This window comes from Urocitellus parryii, chromosome 7 (assembly GCF_045843805.1).
Source record: "Urocitellus parryii isolate mUroPar1 chromosome 7, mUroPar1.hap1, whole genome shotgun sequence".
In the NCBI taxonomy this organism is placed as follows: Eukaryota; Metazoa; Chordata; class Mammalia; order Rodentia; family Sciuridae; genus Urocitellus; species Urocitellus parryii.
The window spans coordinates 38,675,048-38,699,194 of NC_135537.1; the positions used below are offsets into that span (position 1 = coordinate 38,675,048).

At 41.1% G+C, this 24,147-nt stretch overlaps 1 protein-coding gene and 1 non-coding gene across 2 annotated transcripts in view; both read right to left on the reverse strand.

Moving 5' to 3' along the window:
- The window catches only part of Cpq (carboxypeptidase Q), a 372,519-nt gene that overhangs the window by 199,537 nt on the left and 148,835 nt on the right, over positions 1 to 24,147 (reverse strand). The window lies entirely within an intron of this gene.
- Trnaa-cgc (transfer RNA alanine (anticodon CGC)) lies at positions 2,897 to 2,964 on the reverse strand. Its single transcript has one exon. It is a non-coding gene; the product is annotated as a tRNA-Ala (tRNA).

The window sequence follows — 24,147 nt, forward strand, 5'->3', positions numbered from 1 at the left end:
AATTACTAAAAGGCTAAGCTGACAATCATGCACCCGAATTTGCCCTTATATGCAGTAAATTGCTATGACATTATATCCAGTTTCTTCTATGCTCCCCCAGCTGTGTATGTGTGTTCTTAGGTACATTTAGAAATGTTGTGCCAATAGAGCTCACTCTGACTGTATTTTGCCCAGCATTTCTCAAAAGTTTTATCCATGCATTCAGTAAGCATTTCTCATGTTACCAAGTGCCAGGCACTATACTAAGTGCAGAGAATAGAGCAATGAACTTGATAGACAAGGCTCCTCCTCTTCTGAACCTTCATTCTCATCAGAGGTTAGGTAATGCAACTCTAGACAGTGACACTTCCTACAAAAGGAAACAATGTGACCGACAGTGGCGGAAGACTCGGTGGCCAACACAGTCAAATCTGAATTGAGACCTGAGTGGTAAGAACCGGTCTATGAAGATCTGCAAAAGAGGACTGAGGCACAGGGAGCAGCTGGTACAGGCCCACGGGTGGAAGTGAGTTTGAATGCTGCAGACTTTCTTCACAACAACGTGTCAGCTTTGAGCAGAGTAGTGAACCAAGGAGCTCCACTTAGGAAATACTTGAGGTGCCAGAAATACTGACTTAATTTAAATTGGGGAATTATGGATGGGCATTCTAACTTAGGGAATTAAAGAAATAATTAAACACTGACACACAGATACATCTGGAAATGCTGATGATTAATTTCCATTCTTACAGTGAAATGTGACAAATCAGAACTGGAAAAATAAGACAGGAAAGATTCAATACAGCAAACGAAAATGTGATCTTCTTATAACTCTTTTTTTTTCAATCATACACAGTTATCAAATAATTTTGTTTCAGAAATGAAAGTAATACATGCATCTAATTTTTAGAGAAGTACCTTAGGAAGGAAGCAAAAGGAAAGAATCTCTTTTGGAAAAAACAAAAACAAAAAACCTATACCAGGAAAACCTGGGAAAGGATGAGTGCTAGTGATGGGATCGCAGGAACCGGAGTTCAGAGAAAAGACTTCTTGCTCTGTTGACTGGAAAGTCAAAATCACAGAAAGCAGCTCAGATAGTAACAGCTTGTGACACTGGCAACATCCATTGGTCAGCCTGACCCAGGGGTTCTGCAGTGCATGAAAGGAGTGGCCACTGCTCAGGCAAGTAGTCACCTGGAAGTCACCTGGGCTGTCTGCAATTCAGCACCAGTGTTGGGTAGAGAGAAAACCCAGGGTAATTTGAGAGCCAGGTGAGAGTATGGAGGCCTTCCCCAAGCAAGGAGGTGGTTTAGGAGCAAGTGCAAACCAGTTAACATAGAAATCACACCAGGCAGAAAGGATTAAAGGGAGAAGAGTGAACAAATTAACAAGGAGGGCTATGTTTTAGTAAGAAATGGAGTTATCTTACCTTTACAACAGCTTATCTCACACCAATGGAGTATCTCTAGTTTCAAGTCTAACTGGAAAGAAGTGCTAAATTGGATATAAGAGCAAAAAAAGTAACCATGCTGCTGGGTATTCTTTCATCTTTAGGGGGAAAATATGCTCAATCAAATCTTTTATGGAATGTGGCATTCTGATTATATCAATCTACTGATTAGATAGATTATATTTTTGAAATGTACTTGTCAATCTTTCTTAAATATATCAGGTAAGATCAACAGGAAAAAAAAACAGATAAGTCCTGAAGCTTATCTGTGCCTATATATGCAAAATAATTAAGTTTATTACAAAAGATGCACCATGATATCAATATACTATGTGCGTTATGAAACATACACAACAGTAGAAACTTAAAATGAGATAAACTTAAGTTTTGTATTTTCTCCCAACATTCTTATGCATTTCCCCACACTCACTTTGGAGATTGCTGTGCTTGTGCCCACAGTGACCCTTGCTGGGTTCCAGGGGGACAGGGCTCAGGGTACTGTCTTCTTCATCGTTCAACCCCCAGAATCTTAAGAGCACTCAAGCTAGTTTCCTCCAGGCCCTCTCCTTCCTAGGGCACTGACACTGGACACAGGAGTCATTAGCTTTAAGCAACTGAATTCTGTAACCTCTGGGGATTCTGAGGTGACCTTCCCCACCCAGGGACAAGTTGATAAGCACTGGGGTATACAATAGTCCCATAGCCCAAAGCCACTGCTGAAAGTGAAAGGGAATTTTTTATACCCTAGAGGAAGTACACTCTATGAAAAAAAGGAATTTGAGATACTTCCCTATTACCATGCCACTGGAAGAATTTTTAAATTTGAAAGAGTAAATATGTGAACACTGTAACCTTTTAGAAACACAACTGTTTAAAAAGAGTACACTGGAAGGCTGCTCAAATATTCTAAAACAATGAGCAGCTTGACATTTTTCAAACAAATATTTTAAAACTCAGGTCCACATGTGCACTGGAAATTAATGCCATTTGTTCAACTATAATAGACTTGATTCATATCCACTCTCATATAGTGGATTATATTTGCTGATTTCATTAAAGCTTCAAAAGGTTACAGCTGGCTGACATATGAAAAACTCCACACCTCCAGAAGAGGGAATTTTCTTTTTTTAAACAAATTGCTCCTCAGAAAGAAATAGTGGTAAAGCATAGAAATCTGTTCCTTCCTATCACTTATTTTCTATTCCAACTTTTATTATATCAGAATACACTAATGAGATGATAGAAGCTGATGGTCATGAACAGCTTGGGACTGAGCACAGAAGAGTCACCCCTGGAACTCTCTGAATTGCCTGGAGAAGACTTGGTAGAAGGCATGGGGAGCTGCAGCTCTGCAAGCCAAGGATACAGGATGCAAAACTGGGCATGAGCCATAATGAGACCACCTTTGCACTGTGGCTGGTAAGCCAGTAGAATTTTTTATTGATGTTTTGTGTTCATTTTTTGTTTTTGTGATGCTGGGGATTGAACCCAGGACCTTGTGCATGCGAGGCAAGCACTCTACCAACTGAGCTATAGCCCCAGCCCCAGTAGACATTTCTATCAAGATGGAACTCTGGAATTCAGTACTAAGCAATACCAATTGTTTTTCTGTCATTTTAGAACACTAAACATAAACAAGCCAAAATCCTCAAAAGAGAATCTACTAGGACTAACCAGAAGGGCTTCATATCTCCAGACAGACTGAAGTCAGACTTTAAAAACATTCTGTAGGGGCTGGGGCTGGGGCTCAGTGGTAGAGTGCTCGTCTAGCATGTGCGAGGCCCTGGGTTTGGTCCTCAGCACCACATAAAAATAAAATAAAGGTATTGTGTCCAACTACAACTAAAACAAAATATTTTAAAAAAGAAAAAGAAAAAAGAAAAACACTCTGTAAAGCTACTTGAATCAGGAAAGAACTGTTTGACCATGCCAAAAACATGATTTGACCAACGCGGGTTAGAACTTCCAGGGTCATGACAGGGTCATGATTTCCTCCATAAGATCTTTAACAGCTACTAAAGTACAAAACCTTCTAGCCTTAAAGGTTTAGTGACACAAATAACTATTATATTGTCAAATCCTGAATGACAATAAAAGTCCTGGAGTTAACCCCCAAATGTATTAGAGGATAAAGCTACTATGTCTAGGTACACTTCTGGAAATTAAAAAAAAAAAAAATAGCTGCGCTTCTCACAGTTGGTTGTGTTGTTTCCCTCTGATCCCCACCTTTCATGAATTTACTTCCTTTCTCTTTGGAAAATGGAAGCTCTTGATTCATGGTTTCCTTAAGAACTTCATTTTAACTTCTCTAAGCCAAGATGGTCAGGCTGCTATTTTCTTGCTGTCCAACACTAAATAAGTTACTTAACCCCTCTGTACCTTGGTTCATTATCTATAAAAGGAGAATAATAATAATTCTTAAAGTATTGGTAATTCTGAGGATTAGCTGAATATATGACACTCCTGTAGAATAAGACCATAAGACCTGACAAACAGTAGTCAATTATAAATGATTTGTATTATTTTTATTATTTAAGTTGTACCTATAGATTGTATAGATCCCACTTTGATACACAGGGGAAGCTTTAAAATTCTCGACAATTTAATTCTGGCTCATTCACTTTTCCCAATTGAAATTCCAGCCTGGGAACATCTCTTAACACTGGAGTGGTAGAGGGCTTTTCAAAGGAAGAAGATCTGTGGTGGTCTGAAAAACTAGGTGTTGGTTCCAGCTTTCTACAGTTCCACCACTGGACTAGTGGGAACATTCTAGAAAGTCAGGTTTCCAGGAAAGAATGTATCTAAAGTGCCCTCAGATGGAGTTCAAGTGGAGTGAGGAAAAAAAGAGAAAAAAAAAAAAAAAAATATATATATATATATATATATATATATATACATACATACATACATACATATTCTTACATCAAAGGAATCCTGACTTCCTGACTCCAGTCCAGGTAGTGACACTAAAGTCACATTCAGAGTCACTTTATGAAGCAGAGTCAAAGGGCCAAAGGGAAGCGATGACAAGGGGCATTCACCTGGTGTTTTTCCAAGTGTAGTCTTCAGAACACCAGCAATCACATGCATGCACCCTCCACACAGGGCAGATACCTGGATTCCCCACACAAGACCTACTGCATCAGAATCTGAGCAGGGCCCCCAGGAAGCTATGTTTTTGTTAGGCATCCAGATGATTCCTGTGTGTGTTGAATTGCTCATACTTCTCTAGAAATTTGACTCAGATTATGGAACAGAGTCACAGACCTGTGCTATTGCTGATGGATCTTTTGTGTCGGCTAGCAGAGATGTAGGCCACTTAATCTCTGGTTCACCTCTTCTGCATCCCAAGGGTCCTTTTTATTTTCCATTCTCTTGGTCCCTGTACCCCACCCAGTCTCAAACAGAGAACCCAATGTACAAATCATGCTGGGACCGAAGAAGGCGATGGGCACAGCTGGTCACCCTGAGAACTTAGTTCCAAGAACACTGCTGCCTCTGCAGGATTCCTGCCTCAACGTGACATTTGGCAAAATTATTGAGTTCCTGCTTATAAAACAACTGGGGGGCTTCAGGTCAAAACAGTAAGGTTTATAAAAAGCTGACTTGGCTCCTGTTTTATGGGGATGAAAGAAAGGAATGGAATATGGTGAAATATAAAAAGATAATTCCTTTTCGTGATTAACTCATGAAATCAAGTTAAACAGTCTTTAAAAGGACAATGCTATTCAGGTTCTGTTAGCAACAGCAGCCAAACTGTTTCTCTAAATTGTAAATCAGCATATATCCTCTCAGTTATTTAGACTTTGCAAAATAAATTCATCTTTTCTAGAGAAAAGGTAAAGGAGAAAGGACAAGGAAAAATATTCCTAAGCATATATCACCTTTAAAGAAATTCAATATTTTAGTAGTAGGAAAGCTAAGCACCTTCCTCTTTCAATATTAACAGCCTCATTCTCTATCAGTTCAGTTTTTCTGCATTTCTATATTTTCAAAAAGAAAAATGACCACATTTGGTGCATTGGTATGAGAAGGGGGCCGAATAATGCGTAAGTTATGTAAAGGTATGGAAATGGTGCTTATACCATTACTGTGAGGGACACAGAATAATGTTACAAACTTTCACTGCAACAGTTTTAGAATCATGATTCCAGTTATGACATCTCTAGTAGGGAAAGGAAACCTCTCCTCTGGAAGGAGCAGAAGAGAGATACCTGGGTGGCTTGGTAGGTTCTCCAGCATCTCACAGATCATTAGCTGGGAAACCCTCAGCCCTGAACTGTCTGAATTGCTCCACCTACTCAAGCTTCTTACTGAGGCTCAATAACAACTCATTTCTACTAATAGCAACCATATTGCTCAGTGTTAAGCCACACTGCCATTTGGACGGGAGCCTACAAAGAAAGAACTCTTTACAGAGTGTGAACTGGGGCAATATATGGGCAGCTGAAAGTCTGAAGCCAATTTACATGCAAGGCGGCCAAGACAAAAGATTAAAGAAACTAGGGACCCGGGCAAATGCAGCTGAGCTCTGGCGTGCAAATAAAGTTTACAGATGAGAAAAACATCAAGGTTATAATAGTAGAGTGCAAGGCCAGTGCAAGTTCAGCCAATCCCAGCAGCTTGTTAAAAGCAGTTCTCCCCTACTTCACGGATTCTGCTTCCTGATTTCAAAGTTGCATAACCTTATCCGCAGCAGCAGCAGCAGCAGCAGCAGCAGCAGCAGCAGCATGGCCAGGCTCTCCACCTATTACCCACATTCCATCCAGCTAATTACCAAGCACCAGACATGCTTCCATGGGAGAGAGCTGACAGCAATTTTGTTAGTCCCTGTGTTTTCATTAATGTGAATTTCTCGGCTTTTTTAGGTCAGAGGAACACTGGGTGATTACAAGCTCTTACTTGTATGGAAGGGGGGAAAAGCATGCTGGCTTGTTTTAAGGAGCTGATGCCAGTTCCCAAGATTTAGGAAAAGAAGATGAAGTGCTTGAAAGAAAGCACAAGCTAATAAAAAAAAGTAAAATAAATTAATAGAATGTTTTATATCTCCTGAAGGAATCAATCAAAGAGATCATAGAAGACACACTAAGTATTAAATTACCAAAGAGATTAACTCTAGTAATAAAAGATGGACAGGTTGCTAGGAATTCAAATCCATGCAGCTCTTTCTAAACTACAGTGAGCAAAGAACTGAAAACTTTTTGTAGTATTGATTCATTTATTCATTTAGCAAATGCTCAGTAGTGCCTTCCCCATCCCATGACTGAAGTGGATCCAGAGGATACAGAGGTCAAGTTTCCTCCTCTGCCCTCCAGAAACCATGGTCCATTCTTCATCATCCCTTTTTCGGGCCACTGAGTCATAATACATTTGTTTTCTTCACTAGATTTTTTAGCTAGTCAGTGAATGAGTATATAAAAGAAGGAAAAAAAGATAGAATGGAGTAGAGAAGAATGAAGGGAGGGCGGAAGAAGAAGATGGAGGGAGACACAATTCCTTTCAAAGAGCACACAGCCCAGTTTGCTGTGAAAGGCCAGGTGGTCCAGAGTTTGGTAAAATGGGGCCACAGAGAACTGCTGGTTGGCTCTTTTGTCTCTGTGAGCTAATATCTCCATATGGGATCCATCCTGGTCTTCAGTTTCATGAACCATAATTTGCATATGGAGTCCTATCAGAATTTATGTTGGAGTTGGAAAGAACTGAAAGACTCGTTTGTTTTCTGTGTATTAACTACCTTTAAGAATGTTTAGAATGTATTATAGTTAGTAGATAATATAAATTTCAGGAAACGACGGGGCAAATAAAATAGGGCAGGCAAGGGAAAAGAATTTTTACAGAGAAAAGTAGAAGTCAAGTTTTAGGATAGTCAGATTAAAAATATTTATTATGATAAAAGAGTCAGAAACTCATTAAGCTTTCCCTTGGCATCCCTGAAAAGAATACTAGCAATAAAAAATCAAGATGTCTGAAAATACCTAGCACCCGGCAGGACAAGGGACAACCAGAACTCTTACATACTTCTGGTGGGAATGTAAATTGGCAGACTCCCATCGAAAACAATTTGACATTACCTAGCAAAACCAAATATGTGTAAACCCCATGACCCAGAAATTCTACTACTTGGTATATGCCCTGGAGCAACTCTCCTATATATGTGCCAGAAGACATGGACAAAAATGTTCATAAACAGCATTGCTCGAAACAGTAAAACCTGGAAACAACCCAGAAGTCCATCAAGGGGCGAATGGGAAGGTAAGTCGTGGCATGTTCACACAATGCAGTGTTATAAGCTGTGAAAATAAACACAGCACAGCTGCACACAGCAAAATGGATGTTATGCTTAAAAATATAAAGCAAATTGAGGAAGACTATATATCATTAAAATAGAAGTTTTTTATATTGCTTCAAAAAAGTAAAACTATATAAGGTGTTGTTTAGAGATACCTGCAAATATGGAAAAAAACTATTTTTTAAAACATAAGACAATGAACACATGCACACACAAAAATCAGACTAGCCTTTACAGGGTAAGAGAGCACAGAAAGTCTACAGGTGAAGAGCCCCAGAGTGGGCCAATGTAATTAGTGATCTTAGGCTGACAGCTGAGTTTACAGGTGATTGTTGTACTGTTAGCCTTCCTAATTTACATAGATGGTACATATTCTATTGGATAGAGCAACTATTACAAGTGTAAACATTTTAAAATTTCTGATATATTGTATGATGAAATGCTTCACATTCAATGAATAAAATAGATAAGTTAGGTTCACATGTACTGAGAGGAGAAGATTTGAAGACAAACTGTTTAGTTTAACTACAACAAGACTCTCAGAACAAGAGCTTGGTACCATCTCATTTCTGTAACAAGCAGAGAAATTAAAGGTCACAAAATCATATGATAAGTACGGATTTGTGCTGCAGACCATCTGTTGGTCCCTTCCGCGGGCTCTCTCAGGCCCAGGAGGCTAGATTTTCTTGTTCCCTGACTTTCCCTGGGTTCAGCCAATGGGGGAACTTGGGCAGGAGAGTAGGAATGCCCTATTCCCGCTACCTCCTGTGATCTCAGAGGACAGCTGAATCCCTCCTTTGAGGTCCCAGCGACCATGAGGGGGTCCTTCCTGACCTCCTGGGGCACCCTGTGCCTCAGTCCATAACCATTCCCTCTCTGTGCCCCTTCAACATAGTAAATATGATCCCTTGTCTTTTCCCCAAACCATCCCCATAACTGTTAATATTCCCTTTACTAAACTCACCTTAAGTGGTCCTAATTTAAATGTATCATCTGTTTCTTACTGGGGCCCCAACTGACATAATTACATATGGACAGAAAAGCACAGAACATGGACTAGAGAGATATGTGAGAAAAGTCCTGTGTGCCACTGAAGGAAGCTAGAATTTGAGAAAGATGAAAAACATTAATTTTTTGGTCATTATATTTCTATACTGTGTAACTTATTTCTAAGGGAAAAGTAGTCATGAATTATTTGGACAAAATAAAATTTTAAGAGTACCGAAAATAATAGCTGTTTTTTGTTGTTGTTGTTTTTGTCTGTGCCAAATTATCTCAAGAATTCTTTGCCAAAGCAAAGAAGATGAATGTTTAATGTTGAGTAGCTTGATTGAAGAGCACACAGGTCCCTTCATCTCTACATGCCCTGGGTCCAACACAGTGCCTGACTGGCACAGCACCACAGGGGCTGATAGGAATGCCAACACATTAGTGTGAACATTAAACCTGAAGAATTTTTCAGAATCAAGATTAGCATCTAGAGGAAAGAGAGGAATGCTTCCTAGAGAAGCTCATAGAGGTTTTCTGGGAGGTGTGGCGGAGGTGGCCCCTGGGACTACTTATGGGTAACCATGGTCAGCTTGCTTCCTGGACCATGCAGGGTCCATACCCCTGAGGTCCCGGGGCTTCTAGGGGCTGAGTCACTGTCTCTAGGCATTAGAACTGCACCTGATCATGCTCATACAAGTGTCTTTCCTAAGGTCTGACAGATACATCCAGTACTTCTATGTTCTCTCTTGCTACCCAGGGCCTGGACGTGTCTCTAGATATGGACTACGTGGCTGAATCGTTTGGCTGCCATGCTGTGACCACTGGTCTGGATTCTATCTGAGCATCTGGATCCAAGACTGATGACCAACACTTGCCTTGCCCAAGCTCCTCCCATCTGACCCACCCAGCCACAGAACACTAGGTCTAGCCAATCTGCCTTCTCATTCAACCTGCAGATTAGGTAGTAATTCTTCTGAGAAGCCTGTCCTGATTACTCAAGTCTGAAAGAAGTACTCCCCTCCTTAAATATTGTCATGGGCATGGGTAGCTCCTTCATTATAGTATTTTTTGTATTACACTAAAAGTGCCCATTTATTTGCTTGTATCTTCTCATTGAACTGTAAGTGCTTTGAGGGTTACAAACCGTTAAGCCTTATTCACCTTTATTTCATCAGGGACATTGATGCAGATTAGGGGTAAAGGAAAGAGGAAAGTAAGGGAAGGTGCAGGGAGAGAGGAGGCAGGAGGGAAGGAAGGTAGAAAATCTCATGCTGCTTGATCCACAGATACGACAACACAAAACCCATCAGCCTGTTTTCCTTGCTCGAATGCTCTTCATTAGATTCACTCAAGATCAGTGTTAAGATGAAGCCACAAATTTCCCCACATACTTACTGAGAAGCTTCTCTCTGCCAATCACTGCAGCGAGGGCAAGTGATGTAAGGAAAAATTATACATAGTCCTGTCCCCACCTCCAGGCTTCCATGTGTACTTTGTTTTTCAAACTTCTGATGTTTCTAAATGTTTTAAAATATTTTCCAGAGATCTCTCCAATATCTTTGGAGTATTGAGATATTTCTGTACATTTCTACTAATTGTCAGGCAGGAGATTTTGCAAGCATGTTTTAATTAGCTCTAGGTACAGCTATCCAAGACCCACACTGGTTCCTCTGTGCCAAATTATCTCAAGAATTCTTTGCCAAAGCAACGAAGATGAATGTTTAATGTTGGCCCCCTCTGTCTCTCTGATGGCTTTACAGAATTCCATGGTATTTGAGAAGCATCAGCAAAAGTAAATAATGAAGGTTTGGTGTTCCTTTTTTAAACACAAATGAAACCATTAAGCAAATGAGTCAGAAATCATGTAAGAGAACATTAGGAATTAAAACATACTTGAAAATGATCTCTAAACGACCACAGGCAAAAATTCCATTCAATTCAGTTCTGAAATGCATATTTGTATTCATCCCACCATATTGGACTAAGTTACCTTTTAACTGCCCCTCTCCGTCCTTCCCTCCTTCTGAAATGTGCCCACTGGACCCAATGCCACACTATCTGGGTGAGAGGACTCAGGTACTTCATTTTTAACGAACAAGCCCAGGATCTCTCCAAGCACATGAGCTCTACACAAAGGTTATGAAAAGGAGAGAAAAAAATACACAAATTTATCATTTCTTATCGGACATGCACTGTAGAACTTGGGCTCATAAGATAATAGTTATTCTCAGGAGGAGATAAGCAACACCTGATAGGAAATGAATCCAAATGGATGTACAGTTGGGAGAATAATTAGGTAGCATCAGTTTTCAACTGTCCACCTGTGACTGACCAGTGGAAACCTGAGCATCTGGAGATTGCCCTGGCTGACATCAAGATAGGAATTAGAAGAAATCAAAGCAGGCAGTTAATTTAGGCTGTAATTTGGGGGAGCCTGAAGAAGCTGAAATCCCAAATCTCTCCCTTCTCCAGTGCCCTCAATGACCTTTCCAGGGTATATAAAAGTCCCTTGTTGCACATACTAAAACATTGACAGTCCTTCCTGAGATGCAAATGGTATCAGGGATACAATACCTTAAACGATTAGCAGCTTGTGATAAGTTGTGTGGGGTGATGTGTAGGTGGGTGCACACACTGGATCAACATCCATTTCTCTTCCTTTAAAAATAGAAACATGTTTATATCTTAGGATCTACCTCTTCACTACTCTTAATCCATAGTTTAGGGAGACTGACCATGATCCCTGGTTCCAGTAGAGGGCATTGACCTTGTCATGGACAATCACAGCTCAACAACCCCTCACCACAAGGAATGTGGGCACATGGCTCAAGGAAAACCAATGGAAGCTGATCTAGACTTTTTGGGGGGGGGATACCAGGGATTGAATTCAGGGGCACTCAACCACTGAGCCAGTTCCCCAGTCCTCATTTAAAAATGCTCCTCATTTTATATCTTATTTAGAGACAGAGTCTCACTGAGTAGCTTAGCACCTTGCTTTTGGTGAAGCTGGCTTTGAACATGTGATCCTCCTGCCTCGGCCAATTGAGCCACGGGGATTATAGGTGTGCACTATCACACACAGCTGATCTTCACTTCTGCTGGAAAATCCCCCTATTTCTCTTGGGATGTTAAGTCTGGTACTTTGGGATTCCATTTGTAGGCCTTGTGCCTGGGAATGGAGCCACACCCAAAAAGCAGAGTCTGAGAGGCAAACACCTCCACCTTCAGGAAACTTGGGCTCAGTCCCACTAGATTCTTCAGTGACACACATTGAAACATCCCCTTCTCATTAAACCCATCTCCCTAGGTTTCTGATGCTTAAACCCCCCCACAGTACTGAGGAACACATGGGTATTGAGGCCCTGCCTCACATGAGTTAAACAAAATGCATGGTAGAGAGAAATGCAGGCGCAGAGTGGAAGAAAGAGGACTTAACAGTCATCTGCCTCTGTCTCCTTTCTGTACTTAACCTTAGGCATGTCCCTTCATAATAAAATTAGGGGCCTGTCACAATGAACCCAGCTTCTGTTAAGCGTTAACATACAGTGATTCCAGGGATGCTTTTGAGGGAGGGAAGTAGAATCGCAAAAGGGTGGCCACAGAGGGGTGGGCATGGGAGCTTGTTCAGCCTAGCTGGCAGGAATGTGCACACAGGCAGAGAAAGGTGGACCACTGACAGGAAGATGGATGGCCATGCAGGTGACTCCAATGACTTGACAGTTTTCCCTGAACCAGTCATGACTATCAAAGAAGGAAACTTCTGAGCCAAAGTCAAGACCTCTGTATCACCCGTTCTCCTCTGTGAGCAGGGCTGCCCCAGAAGGGAGGAGGCGAGGAGGGAAGGTGCTGACACATTTGACGTGTGACTTGGCCCCTGTTGCTCAACCGTGCCCCTGCCTGGAATGTCCTCTTCATTTAGCTCTTCCTGTCTAAATCCTGCCCGACCTTCAGCACCCAGCCCAAGGCCGTTCTCCTCCACAAAGGCTTCCCAAGTCGGGCATTTCTCCACTGTCCTTAATCCTAGGTCCTTTCCGTGTGTTCCTTTCACTTAAAAGTTTTTCTGATGTGTGGATGGGCCCACCTGCACCAATGGGAGACACCAGAGAATGCTAGACAAGACAAGCCCAAGGGCACCCAGCTCCTCAGGGACAGAGTCAGGTGGAACCCTAGGTCCCCAGATTCCATCTCAAGAGCTTTCCTTCCATGTCCACTAAGGACCCCCTGCTGCTACCTTCCCTCCCTATTCCCATTTCCTTTTTACAGAATGTTCCTTCCAACTCCCTCCTCCAGCTTCTCACTGAACACCCCATGTGCAGGACACTGTGCGAGGGCCCCTTAGGAACATTTACTGTGATAACCCCACAAGTCAGATTTTCATTTTCTAGATGAGGCACAGAGAGCCTAAGTGATTTACTCAAAACCATAGAACTAAGAACAGGAAGAGCTAGATTTGAAAGCAGGGCTATATACGTGTGGAAGCCATTTCTTCCCCTTTTCTGTCACCATCATTACAGCATCAATACCACACTGTCATCATGCTGTTACCAAGCAAGCAGCAGGAAATTTAAAGACATCACCTTAAATTTTCTCCACCTTGCAAAATGGCTATTATCCCCATATGATAGACATTTCCCCCAGGAAGCCTCTGCTGACCACCACACATTTACAGGCCCCTATACCACCCTGTCCTCCTGCTCCTGACATTAGCATTTACCTAGTGTCTGAAAAACACCACATTTTGTCTCCTCCACTGATCAGAAGTAACTTGGGGGTAGTGGTAACATTTCATCAATTGCTTGTTTAGTAGACAATTTTTGAATAAATGAGGCTGTCAAGGTCCCCAGGAAGCCTTTACTGATGGCACAGAACCACTTTCCATGCCCCCGACCCCTGCCCTACTCATTACAGGAGGCCATGCCCACTTCCAGGCAGAACAAACTGGCCCTGGGCTGTGGAGAACAGCAGCATATGGGAAAATTGTCTCCTGTTGACTCGAGCCATGTAACTGGCATTTTCTCACCAAATCTGGCACTCATGACCTTGCTGGGGCCTAGTCAAAGCCAAATCAAAGCTACTTCTAAGAGACAGATGGCAAAAGAGTGTACCATCTGCCAGGCCTTTCAAATCACCAGTTCTTCATGGCGAAAGCTTTGGGTGTCTCTTTACAAACATCCAGTGGTCCTCACTGAACCATGTGGGATTCTACAATTGGAAGAGCTGACAGAAATCATCTCTTTATTCCACTGTAGCAATGCCTGAATAATGAACTGGCAGGAAACCCATGGTTGCTGGAGAGTGCTGTATTTTAGAAAAGACCTTAATACCCCCTTACATGCACTGGCATCACGGGTAGTAAACCCTTATTCCACAGCCATTAACTTCCACTCAGGAGGCATTCATCCCACAAGTGTTTGCTACACACCTATTAAGAATCAAGCACTCTCCTGGATGCTAGAAAGATAACGGTGAACAAGCAAATTCTATCTCAGATGATCTCTCTCACCTGGAAGAGCCTCATCTTGAGACCATTTGTTCTCACTGGGGTCAGAACACAATTAACTTATCAACTAATGATTCTTTTGAAAAGCCAGGTCCAAGCAGGGCCGTGGATCCAAGAATGTGTCATTCATGGTGACTGGAGCAGGTTGCGGTCAGGTTGCAAAGAGTAGGGGACAAACCATCACTTTGAGCAGTAAAGTAGTATTCAGAGCAATGGGGATGCTTAGTAAACTCTGCTGGTTCACACAGTTAAAAGGGATGGACTAGAGCTAGAAAGATCAACATCCACCCGTTTTTAAAAGTAAAAAGTAATGTTGAATAAAAATCAGGTTTCAAAAGGATGCAAACTTTACAACACTGCATTTTTAAAACTATAATACTAAAAAACAATAGTCTACACTGTTTACAAGAACAAAGATATCTGGAATAAAGATAATAAAAATAGGCATGGAAATGATTTACACAAACCTCAAGTGAATTCTGTGGGGGAAAAAGAGAAGACAGGAAATCTGGGTAGAAAATTAATTTTATCTGTATTGTTTGTTTGCTTTCTTCCTTTCTTGCTTCTTTCCTTAAGGAGGAATAGGAAGCAAATACAGCAAAGTGTTAAAAATATCTGTTCAATGCAGATAGTGAATATATACATTCATCTCTTTTTGGTTTTCTGAATTTTCTTTGTATGTTTGAAGCATTTTTAGTTAAAATTTTAACTAAAGAAAGAAACATTGAGACAATTTAGAGATACAGAAACCCAGAGGTAAAGATCTCAAGTTTCCCTCTGGGGAAGTTACTGATTGGTAAGAGAGAAATAGTCCAGGGAGATCTATGGATATCATTCAAGGCAATAAGACCAAGTCAGCACCAGGAAGACCTTGGCCTGCTCCCACCTTTCACCACACCAATATGCAATCTGGTGTCTCTCCTCCTTCCAAAGGAAGCACCATCTATTTGGAGCAATTTTGCTGACAGAACTCTTTTGAGAGTCAGCCTGTGGGGTTGGAGGGTACATGGGGTTGGGATGGAGAGGAAAATAGTAGTTTCAAAGTTCACAATACTCAGATTGTTATAATTTAGACCTTCAATGTCCCAAAGGTCCATGTGTTAAAGGCTTGGTCTCCTGGGATGGCACTATTGGGAGGTGGCAGAACCACCTCCCAATAAGAGGAGCCTAGGGAGGCCTTTAGGTCAATGAGAGCATGCCCTAGAGGGCGGTTAGTGGAACCCCAGCCCCCCTCTTAACTTTGTTTGCTTTTGCTTGCTGGTAAGTTATTTTGCTCCGTCATATGCTCCTGCAATTTTGTGCTGCCTGACCACAGGCTCAAGGCAAGGAGCCAACTGGTCATGGACTGAATCGCCAAAGCTCTCTGAACCAAAACTAACCTTTTCTCTTTATGAGTTAGTTATCTTGGAGATTTTGTTATATAGAGACCATGGCTTGGATAGTCCTAGGGCTCAACTGGGCCAAGTCATGGGATGGTTGCAGGCTCTTAGGGAAGGGGCTCCAGGTGAAGAGAAGGAGATCATTCTAAGCAAGTTAAACCACTGTAGTCTCATATCCATCCTTTCTTCCATGTCCACTCTGCCTCTGAAAGGCAGGCCTCTCCAGCTGAGGCAAGAACAGGTATTGGACAGAGCCCAGGAGAGTTAGCTTTCTACTCCATCAAACGGGAGCAAAGGAGAGGGAGGCTATAATAAAAGTAAGTAAGCAAGCAATAATGTTATGGAAACAACAAGCAATTTCTCCAGGGCTACCTCAAACTACAGGACCAAAATTTCACCTTTGCCAAAACTTCATTAGGTAAGCAGGTATCCTTTGTGGCCCAGAGAAAGGTTAAAGAGAAGTAAAAAGAAAGGAAGCTAAAAACAAAACCATTTAACCTATTTTGTGTTTGAACTTAGCATGGCTATAAAAAGAAAAGGTCAGTTGTAATCCCTGGGATACTCTATAAGAGGAAGGCTGTTACCTTCTATCCAATAACATGATCTTTACTTCAACAAGCCCTTTGTGGGAAAGAGGGAGGGGGTGGCCTGAGGCCTGCTTGTGTATTTGATGAAAGGTCAATATATCCTTTGGTGTGTAAACAGCGAGTGACAGGAGAGGGTTACCTTGGGTGTGCAGCTTGTCCTTCAGGACCACCTGCCAAAATGTTTGATACAAAGGATGTTTATAAGACTTAGCACATTGCAGTGTGATTGTCTCTATGTGGGACAAACATCTCCCTCCTCCTGGCAGTATTGACAGACCTAAGTCCAAGGAGACATAAATCTGACATTCCAATTGCCCATCAAAATTCTTTCCTTATCTTGGAGTCCAGCCAGATATAACTATCTCCATTCCTACCCTTTTCCCAGGCACTCAAATGGCGTGTCTGAGTGTAATCTTGGGAAGGAATTTGGCCTTGTCCTCTGCATTCTACAGACCCAAAAATGTCACTGCTAGGAGAACCAGGAGAGTAATGAAACCTTTCCATCTAACCTCTGGGAAATGGGCTCATGCAAACTGTACCTCCAATAAAATACGAGGTTTAAAACTAAAAAGTCTTTACAGAATGCCATCTTCACTGCTGAAGACCAAACTTTTGGTAATCTTGTTTGTGTGGGTTTGACTTACACTTAGAAATAGCTCGCCAGGGAGTGAAAACTCCTAAAACAGCAATTTGAACTTCAGTTCATACGGGGGTACAAATGAGATAAATTCTGTTTCAAACAACTGTGCACAAATGAATAGAATTAAATTTTCAATCTGTCCAAAAATTATGCAAAAAAGAGAGAGAAATGCCACAGTTCTCTTGATTCCAGTGAAGAGCTACTAAGGGGTTCCAGTTGCTAGCCATCTGCTGGGTGAAAAGGAGCATGTGTCTCTCTCTGTTCTATGACTTTCTATGCATTTGATCCCTTGATCTTGGACTCATGTGAAGCTGAGGGATCTTAGGAAAAGAAGATGACACTACATTTTCATTTTTGTCTGCCTTAGAAACCCATATAGTTTCTAAATATGTCTCATGAAACTTATATGTCCCCTTTGATCTCCCAACAGTGAAGTTCAGAAAGGCTAAGATTCTACCCTCCCAGTTCTGATTTCTCCAGCTGGGGATGCCTCTTGATATATCTCATCCCAATTTTTGAGCTGAACACAGCTCCCTCCTGAGTTTTCAGAACACAGAAAAGGTTGGTCCCAAGGCATAGTGATTACTATAAAGAAACTTCTGTCTACCTAGACATGATATACAGAGGTACTACTAAATTCTTTATCTACTTTCAGTGGATGCTTTATGTTGGAAACAATCATGGGTAATTGTATCTGAGAGCATAATTCACTTGAGTACTTATATACACACTCCTGAAAATAAGAGAAATATAGTCAAAATACATTTCCAACCCAAACTCTACAATGTAAGGATATAGGAAAACTTAAGCATTGTTTCAGCAAGACAGTCAAAATTGGTGAGAAGACATGCTTTGAACTATGATAAAGAAACTAACTAGGTTTCTGAAATTCAGTCAAAGTGGTAACGGAACAGGGGACAACATTTCAGCTGTCTAGCATTAGAGCTGAGAAACTAGCATTGAGCAAAGTATAGAAAACCTAGAAAGATGAGCACCTCTATTTAATCTCAGGAAACAGGTCAAAAGAGTCATAAGCAGAAATTCTTTATGGTATAACATTGCTAAAAATATACATGCAAGCAGAACAAACCATCTTATCTTCTGATATTCCTTTTAAACAAGGAAATGGGTGACATCTGCTCACCGAGATTTAATAAGGCCTTCCACGTGCTGACAAAATGGGATGTTACATACTTTAGTCCTTTGTCTTTGAAAGGTTCTGTCTAGGAAGTTTTAGTCCTTCCCTTGTGCCACCCCAACAAACAGAAAGAAAGCACCTGCTTTGCCTAAGCAAGCTCTTAGCAAAAAAGCTTGTTAATAATTCTTTAGAAAGTCACATGCAAAATGAAGTTGGAAGGGGAGAGCATCTACTCACTGGCAGTAAGTTCTAATAAAAAAATACAGGTTTTAAATAATTTACAATTCTTTAAAAGCAACCTGGTTTGAGGATTTGGGTTTTGTTTGTTTTTGGACTCGGCAGAAAACCTTCAGGCCTCAGATTCCTGAAATTAAAATCAGACCCAAATCCAAACAAAGTGTCTCTTCTGATGTGCCGCTTGCAGACTTAAGAGTATAATTTTCCTTCATTGTAGGCTGAGTTTCGGAAGCCTATCCTGCAAGCAGCTTTCCTTCCATGAACAAAGTGAAGAGGAGGCCAGTGAAGTTCAGAAAGGCTAAGATTCTCCCCTCCCAGTGCTGATTTCTCCAGCTGGGCATGCCTCTTGATATATCAAGAGAGTCAGCAACGTGGAGAAACCTGCACATCTGCAGAGAAGAGCTCAGTGGCTGCAGCCTAAGCACACTGAGCTGTTCCCTTTCAGCTCTGGAACAGAACCGTTGATCACAGAGGCATGGTGGGTGATTCACTGTTCAATTGTGTCAGCCTGCTCAGAACACCATGGGCAAAAAGACAAGAACCTGGTGAACATGCACCCCCGCAAATCACAAATTACAAGTCAACCTGTTTGCATCTGCCAGAGGTCAACCTCTCTTTCCTTCTTGTGTGAAATCTTCTCATTTATACCAGGGTCATATTTTTATCTTATTCTTATATACAGAGTAGGCATATACCCGTCAGTTCATAAGAAAAGAATGTTAACCCCTTAATATTGAATTTCCTGACATTTGATTTATGCTACCACACCAATGTTAACTCCATTTAGTTTAATTGCTTTGGTTTACATTCTTTTGAAAAGCACAGAGGAGGAAGGTTATTAGTGCATAAATGCCCCAGGGTTTGGACCTGAAAGCACTTTTCCCTTACTCCCTGTCTTATGATATTAGAAAATGCTTCCTGAGAATAAAAGATGGGTACAGTCAACTCATAAAATGAATTGAGTAATTGGTTGGTTGTAAAACACCATGATGACCGTGAGTGGTTGGGACCTGCCAGTCTGACCCTGCATATTGTCAAGGGCTTGCTGTCTGCCTTAACGTGGATACAGTTGGGGGAGGGCACAGCTACGTCAGGGCATAATGCACACCACAGGATAAAGTAGGACAGGAGGGAGGAATAAACCAGAAATCAGTTACCAGAGAACAAATCTTGTACTCAGATTAGACAGAACTCAGGCCATCTTAGGGTGGGGTGCATTTGAAAGGACGAAGGATCTGGGGGCTAAAGGAAGTGCTAGAAACAGCTAGCTCAGTTCCCACAGTATAGAATGCCTGTCTGTCTATTTCAGGTTAGGGTCAATGGAACCATGTTCTAGTTTTCAAGACAGAGCTTCAGGACCCCTGGCATTGCCTGGGCTGGGAGAGCATGAAACTGCTAACTTCTCCAGCACACTTCTTTCACAAGGTGCCCATCTCCAGGGTACCCTGGGTCCAGAACCACCCCATTACTCTCTTGCAAGGGCCCACCAATCCCCTCAGGAGAACAACAGTGTGAATGGAGCCCCTGGAATTCAGCCTTTCCTGCCTTGCAAAGCTATGTGAGTCTGGGTTAACCTAGATCCACCCTTAAGGTGCTGTTTCCCAGCCAAACCCTCAGTTTCAGGGAAGTGGCACAGACAAGCACTGCTGGACCATGATTCTCCCCAGAGATCTCATCTGCCTGTGTGCATGGTGGGGAACAGCAGGTGGGAAGAAGACACTTTGTTTAACTTTTCCTGGAAACATCAACAGGAAATGAACCTGTATCTATTTGGATTGTTCATTCTGACATCCCTCAGGGCCGCCCCTTTTAGAGACTTAGAGTGACTCAAAAGAAACTCTGAGAAGTAACACAGGGTATTGCCCTCTGTCCTGAAGATAAAATATAAAGGGAATCACATGAAAGTATGTCATATTTAAAGCCTCAAGGAAAGACTCCACACTTTACCCAGAAAACTGTTCCCAAAGTTTAACAGTTATCAGTCTGCTACCCAAATTTCTCGTGATGTAGCTTAAGCCTATTTGCTCTTCTGCTTTTCCAACTTGGGATAACTTTTTATTTAAGTGTAGTAGATTAAAATCATCACCAAAAAAACCAGAACTTATTTATAGACATGGAAAATTCTCCTAGGAACCCATACTTTTATTTCCCATGAGGTAGCCTAGTATCTAATATATGACAGGCATTCCATAACCATTCATTGAATAAATGAGTTGTGTAAACATTTACAAAACTTATTATAAGAATTCCTCCATCTCCACTCAAAACTGGTAGAAAAATGAGTAAGCCCAATTCTATACATAGTGCTGAGCTTCTGCACACAAAATAGAGTTCTTTACTAGAAAATGGAAAATTACCATGCTCCTCCACTTAAGGCAGTTGGTATGGCCATAGATTTTTGAAATTACAAAGAGATTAGCTTGTATCTCAACTGGTCAGAGATGCTCAAAGATAGACATGGCTGCACTGGGGAATGAGTTCCATGGGTGGGTATTCAAGCTAGATGGCCAAAGGCTGGCAAAGGTATCCAAGAATTGAGAGAGTGATTGGATAAGCGGATCTTCGAAAGGTCCTTGATCCAGAATATAATGCCAATTAAACTATCTTTAAGAGTTGCAATCGGGGTTTGCTGGGTCTTCAGAATAGAGAGCTATGACATTCATGTCATTTTCAACCAACTAAGTTTCATTGTGTAGCTGAGGCAAAGATTTTAAGTGCTCCCAATTTCAGTCAAGTGTAAGAAGCCTTGAAGGGAAGAAATTGGGGAAACTTCATTAATCCATTAAGCCTCAAGTTTTCAATTCTCTGAAAATTTCAATGAAACTGACATAGGTGTATTTAAAATAGGTTGGAAACCATAAATAAAGCTTACATATTCCTAGATTAATATTATTATATTAAATCGTTACACTATTCTTAATATTACGTACTTATGTTATATGTTATATTTAAGTTTTCATAGGTGTTCCACATCTAGGATAATGGGACAAAATGGGTTAAAAAAGGAAAAATTATTTCTGGGCTTACATGTTGAACATTTTAATAAATTCAGGGAAAAGGGAGGCATTCTTTACATAAACTGGTATGTATTTGATAAACACAAACTCAGTATCTAAAATGAACATAAAACGAAAGCTAATTTATTAGTTTCTATTACAGTTCACCTGCATTAATTTTTGGATATAAACCTCAACTGGATTTTTTTCATCCATTCAATAAATATTTTTCATGTATTAGTTGCTCACAGTTACTTTTGTCTTCAAGGGATGTATAAAGTAGAAACAGTTATACACAAGGGTGGGTGGCCGTGTTGAGGAAAAAAGAACAAGATTCAATTCAGTCAGAAAGGATAGGTGAAAAGCTTTTTAATGGACCAAAATATATGGCATTCAAACTTTGATATTTGAAAGTATTAATACCCACAGAAGTGAATTTTGAAGAAAATGTTTCCAACAGTTAAATAGTACCTAGTAAATTAAGCCCACCAAGCCAAGCACTCAATAAGCTATGGTAACTTGTCTGGTTTTTGTATCCATCTCCTTTTCTCTAAAAGATAGGTCACATCAACTATTTCTCTCCCAACTTTTCATGCATAATGTCTGCTTACTAACATACCATAATTAGGGAGTGAAAGGGTGATAAAGCAAACTGCATTAGCCATTAAAGAGTTATGTTATAAGGATGTAATCATTTTTGGTGAAAAAAGGAAAAAACCATCATTCAGAGTTGTAAAATAATTCTTTTCAAATGATAGATAATAAATCAAATGGGCATGATTAATGTCAGCACAGTGAAATTTGCAGTGGTGCTTTGGGTTAAAATATTTTTCTTGTCTGCATAAATCTGCTGAAAAAAGGTTGTAGAAAAAAAGGGATGTCATATATTTTCAGGAGATAAGTAAGCCCAGTTCTATATGTAGTGCTGAGCTTTGGCACATGAAATAGAGTAAATGCCCACCCTAGTGTTCTTTACTAGAAAATGGAAAATTATCATGCACCTCCACATAAGGCAGTTGGTATGGCCACAGAGTTTGAAGCAGAAATACAAATCCCTCCCTCCACAGCCACTGGGCCCACCTCTGAGTTCCCCTGCTGTCTGGCGGAAGAGAACTTTGAACGCCCTATCATCTGCCTGAGTGTTTTCTCTGGCACTCGGGCTTGCAAACCCTGGAACTTACCCTGAAAGTACAAGGGATGTAATGTCCCCAAGATACTCTCAGGCCATGAAGACAGGAGTCAATGGATGAACATCTCAACTTTCGGGTTCTTCAGTGGGATGATTCTGAAGCATTTTCTACAAAGTTTCTAAAAAAAAAAAAAAAAATCCCTGGAAGGACAAAGTCCAGTTGACCACAGCAGTCTCCCACTTCTTAATGCATCCATTGTTTCTTTGTCCTCCTTCCCTCTCCCTCTTGACTTCACTTTTGCTTCCTGGAATCACTTATCAAATAAATAAACAACTTACACTCAGTAAGTCCTTACAGTGTGTGCATTGGAAGGGCCAACCTAAGCCAGTGCTTGTTTGTTTGCTTTGTTTTGGTACCAGAGATTGAACCCAGGGGCTTTAACCACTGAGCAACATCCTCAAGTCTTTTTTGAGGGGTGTGGGCAGTCCTAGGGATAGAACTCAGGGGCATTCCACCACTGAGCCACATTCTAACCCTATTTTGTATTTATTTAGAGACAGGGTCTCACTGAAGTTGCTTAGTGCCTCACTTTCACTAGCTGAGGCTGGCTTTGTACTCGAGGTCCTCCTGCCTCAGCCCCCTGAGCTGCTGGGATTATAGGCTTGGCCACCATGCCTAACTATCAGCTCTTTTTAAAATATTTTATTTAGAGACAGGGTCTCACTGAGTTGCTTAGGGCCTCCCTAAATGGCTGAGGCTGGCTTTGAACTAGTGATCTCCATGCCTCGGCCACCCAAGTGGCTGGGATTACAGGCAGGCACCACTGCACCTGGCTAAGTCAGAGCATCTTATCTTGCATCATCTTCCTAGCTTTGGGAATATACTTCACATGCACATAGTGAAGGCACAATAACAATTGATTGGATGGATGGATGGATAGACGGGTAGGTGGATGGGCAGACAGATGAATGGATGAAAAGAAAGCTAGACAAAGAAAAGTGTGTTATCGGGGACAATGAATAAAATTATAGAGATTAACATAGTGCATTGGGCCAAAAACTGACACCTGAGAAGGGAAGAAGTGGAAGGAGACTGAATTGTCCCTTTGGCCAGATTTTAGGGTATAATTGAGTGATTCCGGTAGAAGAGACATGCCAGCACAGGGGTGAAAATAAGGTATTTCATGGGCTTCTGGCAGTTAAGCACATTTAAAAAGGTACTCTCTGACTACTCAGACCATTTTTTACCTGTCCAGCCACTGATGATTCAATTTTGTATTTTATACAGCTTCCTTAAATTTCTTCGCATCATAATTTTAACAACTTCAGATTAATGCGTTGCTTTTAACCCCCTGATTAAAATTATAATTTGCAGAGATGATATTTTTTTAAAAAAATCCAGCAAAGATTCTTTAAAGCCCAAGCAAGAGAAAGTATCAGAAAGTTAAGCTGGTTAAATGGGCTCCGTGCCACTAAAATGGCTATTGTGACCTTGATTGAGAAGTCCTTTTCCCTTCACAGCTAAGATGATTTCAACATCCAGTAGTAAGAGCTCTTAGAGACATGGTCAAACTGTTTGTAGCAGTTACTGTCGGCCCAGGGAAAGATGGGGCTGCTCCAGTAGAATTCTTTTTTCTTTTTTTTTTTTTAATATTTTTTTTTTAAAAGAGAGAGTGAGAGAGGAGAGAGAGAGAGAGAGAATTTTTAATATATTTTTATTTTTTAGTTCTCGGCGGACACAACATCTTTGTTGGTATGTGGTGCTGAGGATCGAACCCGGGCCGCACGCATGCCATTTGAGCGCGCTACCCCTTGAGCCACATCCCCAGCCCT